Genomic DNA, 9,447 nt, shown 5'->3' with positions numbered 1-9,447 from the left:
ACAGCATGCTTTCAAAATACAGAGGTAATCAAATCGAACTGGAGATAAAAAACTAAAACAATGATCAAAATGTGTTCTTAAGTGAAATACTGAGCGGTTAGTATTAATGTAGCGACCATCCAGTTTCCCCTTTACCTGAAAGAAAGGGCAAATCATAACATACCACTGTGCCACAATAAGCAAAAAAGGTAATGAGTGTTATTTGAATCATTTTAAATAAGTTAATCTCTTTTTTTAAAAATTATTTAAAAAATTAAGCAAATAAGCACAGAGTCAAAGATGTATTCAAGTAGCTTTATTTGTTAAAAACCAGAACAATTGACAAATAAGACTTCAAATTTCTTCCCCTTGAGCCGTCGATTCCAGGCTAGCTCATGAATGATGTGTAACAGACGATGTGAATGAAGGCACTCCATCTTAAGTCCAAGTATCATTCCCAACCAGTTCAAGTAAACAACCTCCTCTCAGCCTCTGTGGCAATCAATAACAGCTGAGTGTAGGATGTTTACATGAACTGAGTCTGAACAACTGAACACAAAACTACACTTTAAAGGAGCACAGTGTTTAAATCAGGTATGGATTTCAATGAATATTGAATAAAAAGGTTAACTTGGCAGTAGGGGGTAGCCAGCAGCCGCAAACATCAGACTGAAAGCTCTGTGGTGCAGACAGCTTCCAGTCGGGGATGTTTACAGCCCCAGACGACCAAGTGCATGTGGAGCCTTAAATGCAGATTATACAAACACTTTGCACCTACATTTAATCTGAAGATGCCAGCCCAGGTCCTTAATAGAGTTAAGGTCAGAAGGTTATAATGGCCACACTGTGGTTTTCCTTTTGAGCAACCAGGGAGCCTATAAAAGAAAAACCTTTCCATAGCATGTTAGGACATTGCCAAGTTGGGATCACAATACACCTATGAGGACATTTTGACACAATGAAGTGGGTCTAATCATCTCGCTACACAGTATTCCAGTTTAGATCCCTCTGCCTTCTGCTTGGTGAGTTAGGTTGGTGTTTATCAATCATCTAGAACCCAATCCACCTGGACCATAGTAGCAAGGCTTTCACTGGTGGATCAAACAGTTTTAAAATTACAGATATCTGGTCTCTTGGAAACATGTTTTTATTTTGTTTATTAGAAGTCTGCCTTAAAAATATGGTTCATTTACTCCTAGCTCTTAAGCACTTTAGTATACATCCATGTTTGTGGTGAATACAGAATAGGCACCTACCATGCATGTCTTCTGGACAGACACAGGGAGCACATGTGTAACTCCACACAGTAAGGTGAAAAAGCAACAAAACTACACAATACACCCACCTTACCACCATTTCTCTATTTGACTCACACTTTCCCCAAGATTTTTATGAACCCTCTTCATTTTTCCAAAATTATATCCATGTTTTTCATGCCAGACACTGCACTTCTGCCACACTTTATCTTCTGAGAAATTGCACTCCCATTTTGCATGAGAAATGCAACTTGTTTAATTTAACTAGAGGTTATTTAATAACAAACACCTGGCAAACCAATTAGCAACCATGTCCAATTTAAAAGAGAATAAAAAAAAAACTCAGCTGTATCTGTTTAAATCCTACTGACATGTGACTGCATAATCATTTCAGCCATTAGACACAAAAGAAGAAGCAGCAGCATAATATTTGGAACACAGTTCACGCACTGGACCAGGAAGACATACTATGAAACTGTAGATGCTGTCTGAAGCGAACGCTGACCAGATGTATACCCGTGTACAGTTTCGTGGCCCCTTAAAGAAAGGAAAAAAAGAGGAAAAATGAGGAGTAAAGTTAACATTTAATTTTTTCCGAAATACTTTAGTGCCAAGCATCCATAGAGCCTCGTGAATTAGCACAATGGTGCTCCTGGGAGAAAAACGACAACAAAACAAAACAACTTTGTCCCTCACTGCACTGCCTCAAAAGATTAACATGCCAGCCTGCTGTTTCACGCTGACTTGCGCCACAGGTTAAATTACATTAGCTACGAAACAGCTGTTTGGTGCCTTGTTATTTAGAAGCATATTGCGGTTTAACGGTACTGTAATGTCACTGAAGTAAACTTGCACTGCTGGTAAAGACTGTTGCAAGGCCAGCTACTGTGTCCTACCTAACTGAACATAGAAAAAGCTAACTTAAACAGCAAGATGACTGTTAGTAACAAACGTCAACTGCTTGTGAGGTAACCGGCATCTCTAGAGAACTGCTTAAAGTAACTTTGTGCTGCCAGGCGTCCTACCAGACTAAACAATATAATGTGGTAAGTGTTAGCACTAGCTAACCAACGACCTAGGCTACAGCTAGCTCGCTAGCTGCTGTTAGCTCGTCTGTGACCCTAACCTTGTGCCGTGTGACGTTCCCTTACCGGTATATAAAACGATTATCCCCGGACGAACGACACGACAGCATCCAGTGCAGGAAATTATTTTGTATTTTGAGTCAACCTGGTAATGTTCTGTGCTATTCTAGGAAGCCTGTTTAGTTTCCTTCCGTTTTCATTCACTTGTCTTTATTTTGACCTTTGGTTACTCGACACCAACATTGACGTCATTGTCATGGCAACACAGTCCCTCCTACCGCGAGCCCGGACAGACATACGGTACTTACTTTTACGTTTTACGCTTGAAATATAGCCGTAATTAGCATCTCACTGTGAATGTAGTGTTTTTTGTTTCTAAAGAGTTGAACAGGCGCAAAGGAAGCTTAATTCCGGTTTGTTCGTGAGAAAAAGTAATGATAAAATAACAGAAAGACGAATATAACTAAAATCTGTCTAAACTGTTAGGTAAACATTCACAAATATGTTTAAACTACCAAAAGCAGAGTCATAGCAAAAAAGCCAGTTTGAATAATTGGATTATTTAGGCATCAGCAAAACTATTATTTTTGCAAGCCTGTGTTTTTTTTAACTACTTTGTTTTTTGCATACATATTTAGTAGGTTGTTGGTTCTATATTAGCAATTATAAAGGACAGGAGCCTCAAAATGAGATTTTGAATTCTAGCATTACCACACTTTGTTTTCTTTTTCTTTTTTTTTCTTTTGTTTGCTGTTCTCTTTTCTTCCCTCTTTCCTTTCATCCAAATCTGCAATGACTTTTGGAGGCCAAGAAAATACCATTGAACTGAAGAAATGTACTTAAAGCAAGTACTTAAGGCAATCAGTTGCTTTAATTTTAATTTTTTCAAGTTTTCTGTGACATTCCCTGCATACTAGCATCGTGCACCCTGCTGTTATGTGCTGCATTGTCTCAGGGGCATCTTTGCACAGCCTGCACCTGGGGTCTTACCTGGTGTGGTACATGCTGTACAGGCTCCTGTCCCTTCATGATGGTTCCTGTTGTTGCGGCTCTTCTTTCTTAGGTTTCTGCAGCCTGAGTTATCCACTAAGCACATGATCAGTTGTGGTTATCTTCCTGATATACTCATGGATGTTTGTTGTTTCATCTTTAATATTGTCTTTGACACACTAGAATTTGGCCTTCTGCATAGCGTACAGTCTCATGATGCTGTATTTGGGGTGAAACACTCCATGCATGATAAGAAGGTTTGTTGTCTTGAAGTCAGTGACTTCTCTCTCCTCCTTTGGCCAGCTTATTATCCTAGCAGGGTATCTGATGACCGGCAGGGCATGAGATCTACCTAGATCTCAAGCTTGAACCACAACCAAAAACCGCCCACAGGGTGAGTGGAGAAAGTTTTATTTATAGATAGATAGATAGATAGATAGATAGATAGATAGATAGATAGATATTATAGTGCCTTTTAATTAAAGTTGGATTGTGGATCTTGATCATTGTTTTTAATGTTTTTTGACATTTATAAAAGTATATGTTAAAGATTTTTTTTAAATTCCTAAGACTCAAATTTTGGCAATTGAAAGTCATCCATTTGAGCCCAGGGGCTTAGCATTTTCTTTACTTTTGTAATTCATTATGTGATATTTCATTTACATTAATAGTCACTGTGATTATTAGATTAGTTACCGATAAAGATTTACAGCCCTAATTCATATTTCACAAAGGCATCAAACATATTACACAAGTTTAGCTTTATTTAAACTTTGTTCAATAGTGCACATTGGTATTTATTCATCCAGATTACTGGTCTCAGCTCTGCCTTAGCTCCTAGTAGTTACTATTGCGCAAGTACTTGCTTGAGGGAAACCCTGAGTCCAGTCTAACAAAGTTATGTGGCCTGTCAATAACAGGCTTTCAATTGGAAAAAAAAAAAAAAGCAGGGAAAAAAGAAGAAAGTGTTTTGAAAAAAGCAATTTGGAAGCTACCTTGTAGCTCTGAGCATTCATCAACTGCTTATGCCTGTGGAATAATCTGTGATTAATCATTTAAGGTACATGCTTTTGCCCCACTCATGTTTTCTATTACATCATGCCTGTTGACATATTTGATAAGCAGTGCGCTCATTAATCTAATTAGTGCCTTTAGCTACTTATGTTTATTCCATCAGATGGATCAGATCAGACTGATCATCTTTGCCTTAGCGTGTCTTTGTGTCCAGTCAAAGTGTAATGGATGTAATACAGCAATTCTTTAAGCATAGAGTTAAGTGCATTTTTAATTACATATAATCAAAGAGTGTAGATGAAAGAGTAGGTAAGGTCCTAGCAACTTCACATAATCCAAAAAGTAGTCATTACTCTCTTCAAGAGAGTGTGTTAGAAACTGCTTTGTGCAGTATCCTCCACATGAGGTCAGGCTAGTTCCACAAATCAACTAGCTTTTCATTATGTAATGGAACAAAGTTAGCTGAATTCTTGTGATAGATTACAGGACGTATAGTGACTATTTAATATTCAAAGCCCATGAACATGTCGCAAGAATATTCAAAGTACCCAATCTTTGGTCAAAATTGTGAAGCAAGATCAGCGAATGCAAATTTCTAAAAAAAATTTCTGAACCAATAACAATATTCATTATATTTCAGAGGGTAGTGGTGGTGGTGTAGCCTTCTTTATGTAACACTGCAAAAGACTTCTTAATAATTCATATAACGTATTGCAGTTATTTCTTATGAAAAAAGAGCAAGAGCGAGAGAGAGAGAGAAAATCCATCTATAACCTAACCAGGGAAATTGATTCCCTTGTCATTCTGTGTGGTCTGAAATTGCCCAGAGCTATTATGAGAGAGACTGATTTTTGCTGTGCAGTGGAGTGGAACAGTCTTGCCTTGTAGAGCTTTTTGTGAGATGTGAACAGATTCATGAGCAACAGCACTGCTAAAGAGGCATGTTATCATGTGCTCTCAGGCAGATATCCTAAACATTTTAAGCTTTTTAGAGTAATCTAACTAATCTGTGCTAAAACGTGCAATTCACACAAAGTCATTGGTACTAACACTTTCTGCATGTTTAACCAAACTGCATACAGCATAACTTTGACAGTTGTAAAAAAATAAAGTTGTAATTAATTTGACAGTTGTGAGATAAGGTTTGTTAGTTCTTTCAAATGATCCCATTAACTGTAAAGTTATATTAAAATATATTTTTTAAAAACTTAAACAACAACAAACAATATTTTTGACAACAAATCAGAGGTGTTTCTAATGTGGTGGACATGTGGAGGCACCAGTGGCACACTCACATTCACACCTATGGGCAATTTAGCTTCGCCAATTAACCTAACCCCACTAATTACATTTCTTTGAGAGGAAGCCGGAACGCGGGAAGATCATGCAAACTCCACACAGTTATCATGTGGCCAGGTGATGGAATCGAACTCAGGCCCTTGCTGTCAGGGAACAGTGCCAATCACCACACCACCATGCTGCCCCCTAATCAGGCCAAAGCAACATATATGTCACATGAGAAACAAATTCTGTGTATGTTTCAACCAACAGGCTACACCAATCAGAGGTCATAGATGAGCTGTCCCAGAGGAAAATGAAAGTCAGTAGTGGAGTTGAGAGTTACATCACTGCCCTTCTTATCATATCTCTGAACACTGCATGGGATCCTTATTTCAGATGAGCAGAGGGGTGTACCAGAGGACCACAGGTATGTTCCTATCTGGGGCAACATGATGTTTTTCACCATGCTTCTGTGATTCTTTACTGGTTAATAGACCACCCACAACTTACTGTAAAAGTCAGTGTTTTTGTGGCGTGATAAATAGAAGAATCAATACACGCTCTGATTAATTTTAAAGGTTTCTGTGAAATGTGTGTCTAGGTAGTTTTACTGGGCTGGAAATTACAAAGGCTATCAGCGCTTAAAAACGGATGCTTGCAGGCTGGATTGGCAGGTTTACAACACCTCGCCATATTGCCAAAATATGGATTGCTTTTTTTTTCCAGTATTTTACCTTGTGGCTACAATCAGAGTGTGCTTGACCCATAAACTAAGAAATGGGCATTCTTTCATTTTGAGTTTCTTCACCAACTTTGTTGTTGTGGTCTGGAAAAAAACAAACAAGCTTTTTGTTGTGTTTTTTGCTTATTTTCTGTCAAATATATGCCAATGCAATGGAGATCAAACACGGACAATTTTTCAAGTATGAACGTCATGAGCGTGGGTTCCCTCCGGGTACTCCGGCTTCCTCCCACCGTCCAAAGACATGCAACTTGTGGGGATAGGTTAATTGGATAATCCAAATTGCCACTAGGTGTGAATGTGTGAGTGAAAGTGAGTGCGAATGGTTGTCTGTCTCTGTGTGTTGGCCCTGCGACAAACTGGCGACCTGTCCAGGGTGTACCCTGCCTCTCGCCCTATGACAGCTGGGATAGGCTCCAGCGTCCCCCGCGACCCTGAAAAGGATAAGCGGAAGCGAATGGATGGATGGATGGAACGTCAGTATACTTTAAGGAAGTGATCCCTGTGAGCAATAAACCACGTACACATAGTTCACCACTTAATGCATTTTGTTTACTCTTGGTTCTATATGATGTCAGTAAGAAGAAGAAGCAGCTCCCTTATTCAAAACATCACTACAGCAGGTAGCGCCGCCTGGCTGATTTGGCAGAGTTTTTGCCCTTCCTGATGTCAGTGAGAGTGGATGTATTAATAATCATGATCATAGTCATCTCAGGCACACAGCTCTGACTGAGCAAGGAAGCCCCACCCACTTACTTTCAAACCTTTTATTTGTGAGGGGCAGCAAATTAAGATGTGCTAAAATGGCTTTGAGAGAGAATGAACTGATAAAGCATTTGTACAATTTACGCTGATCCTGATTTAAATATATGTGCAAATTTTTGAAAAATGTAAGAAAAAAAATAAACATGCATAATACAACTCAGTGTAAGCAATGTCTGCAATAAACAAAGAGAATCATAAACAGAAACCATAACATTATGCTTCACTGGGAGGAACTGAAATCCAAAATAAAGAACTGAAATCACTATGAGAGCAAGGCGAATCTAAAGAAATGGTTTCGGCTCAATAGCTGCATTTACATTGATCTAACTTTCTCTAGCCTTATTCAGCAAAGAAGGAATTATTTACTGGACTCAGCAGCTCACATACTGTATATGTTTTGAATAAACCATGTGAATTTGTTGGATTGTTAGCGACAAAGCAAGCAACCAAAAGAACTGCTCACCAGTGGTTTGCAACACTTCCTTTTCCTCTTCAACGACAATTTGTTGAACAGAAAATAATTTCTAAAAAATGTATGATTGTGTCAAGATTAGTGGTAAAACTGGCCATCGCAACAGTGTCTGGAAACAAATGTTTTGCCAAATATATCAATTCGTCTGTGGCAATTTCAAAAATTCTTTTCCCATCTATCTTTATATACACGATCAAAAAGTGTATGCACCTGTGTGTTGTTTAGCCCCTTGATGAAGTCAGAAACTGATCACCAAACTCAGAGTGGGCACTTAGACTCTGCACCCTTTTCCGGCTGAAAACTATGACGTCAGTCTTGGAGGTGTTAATTCTCATCCCAGCTCCTTTACACTTGGCTGCAACCTGCCCAAGTGCAAGTCTGCCGTTATCACTCAATGAAGCCAATTTCCCCAGTGCAACTAAAGAAATGTAAAGTGTTATAATGGCATAATTTTTTTAAGTTAATTAACTAAAGCTAAATCCCACTGTTGTACCATGTCTGAAAATACAGCCGTAAATGATTCCCTCATTTTCACATTCTCAGATTTGTTTAACTTCTTGAGAAAAACATCTACACACAGCTAAAAAAAAAAAAATCCTGGTATTAACACCATGCGCAACATGTGCTAATTTATAAAGCATTGACATTCAATATCATAAACTCAAGACATCACAGCTGGATCCCATTTAACACACAGTTCATCAGATGGAAATACATCAGTCGTAACCTCAAATGATCGACAGAAGGGTGATGGACAAGTTTACTTGTTTTCCCCCGATGCCTGAATGAGGCTAATATTGCCTGAGATACTGACGAGTGAAGAATGCTGACACAGAATATGGATTTTTGTGATTTCTGAATATTTGGTTTAGGTATGAGAAAAACTGAAGATGAGTTTTCCATCTTACATTTGTGTAACCCAAACATTCTGGCAGTAATTTTCCTACAGTTAGATTGCACTGGAGAACCAAAACAGTGTGTTCAGATCTCTGAAGCTGCCTGCAGAATCTGGCACCCAGATTTTAGCAGCAGATCCTTTCAGTCCCACAGGTAAAAGTTATAAGACATGTAGTAGCACATCCTCAACAACTCTTTCAATGGCTCGTTTGTCTCTGTTTGGACTGCTATCTGTAGTTTTTCATTACTATAAGGAGCATGCAGAAACGTTCACCTATTAAGTGAAACCTTCTTAAGCAATCTGTTAAGTAGTACCATGTTTGTTTGTTTTGTTGTAATAGAGATAACAAAAATGAATAACCTTGGATACTCCCATTAGACCACTATTGCCTTGACAACAAAAGCCTGAAATGACAGATCCAAACTGGTTCTCTTGTCCATTATATGTAAAACTCTTACAAGGCTGAACTTTTTGGGTATTTTAGCCTGACAATAATAGCTGACAAATCAAATCTAGAATCAAAACTGTATGGGGAAAGAGAAAAAGGCAAACACTGGCTTAACAGTAGGAAGTTGACTTCCTTGAGTGGCCCATATCCAAAAATCCATCCATCCAATTAGACAATGTTAGACTACAGAAGTAGCAGACTAAGAAGGTTTTTCCAGTTGTTGTTGTTTTTTCGGGTTTTTTTTTTTTCAATACTCTGAAAACCTCTGCCCTGAAAATCTGCAAAGGAAGGTGCCCAAGACACATTCTAATTAGATCCTCCTTTAGCAGAGAACTGGAAGTCTTGCCTTCCAGTTCTCTCTCAGGTTGTCTCAGTCTGATACAACGGTGTAATGATCTGCTTGTCCATCTAACTCCATTTTAGCCTCACCAGAAAACTTGATGTCAGGGTTCAGTTTTCCCCAAAGGTCGCTCTCCACCAGAGATGGGCAGTACTGGTTAACCCTTTAGAGCCGGTC

General features: G+C 38.7%; 2 long non-coding RNA genes across 2 annotated transcripts; one reads left to right on the top strand and one right to left on the bottom strand.

The window, feature by feature from the left end:
* Positions 1 to 280: 280 nt before the first annotated feature.
* On the bottom strand, positions 281 to 2,542 carry LOC102310351. The gene is made up of 2 exons (XR_317864.3): positions 2,387 to 2,542; positions 281 to 1,772 (listed from the first exon to the last, which is right to left on the bottom strand). It is a non-coding gene; the product is annotated as an uncharacterized LOC102310351 (long non-coding RNA).
* Positions 2,542 to 6,605, top strand: LOC102310560. Its single transcript, XR_001335970.2, has 3 exons — positions 2,542 to 2,620; positions 3,614 to 3,704; positions 5,876 to 6,605. It is a non-coding gene; the product is annotated as an uncharacterized LOC102310560 (long non-coding RNA).
* The last annotated feature ends 2,842 nt before the right edge of the window (positions 6,606 to 9,447 follow it).

This window comes from Haplochromis burtoni, unplaced genomic scaffold, assembly GCF_018398535.1.
Source record: "Haplochromis burtoni strain Fernald_Lab_line unplaced genomic scaffold, NCSU_Asbu1 Contig_1286, whole genome shotgun sequence".
Taxonomy (NCBI): domain Eukaryota; kingdom Metazoa; phylum Chordata; class Actinopteri; order Cichliformes; family Cichlidae; genus Haplochromis; species Haplochromis burtoni.
Note: the sequence above shows the minus strand (reverse complement) of the source record. Positions and strands in the feature narration are given on the sequence as shown.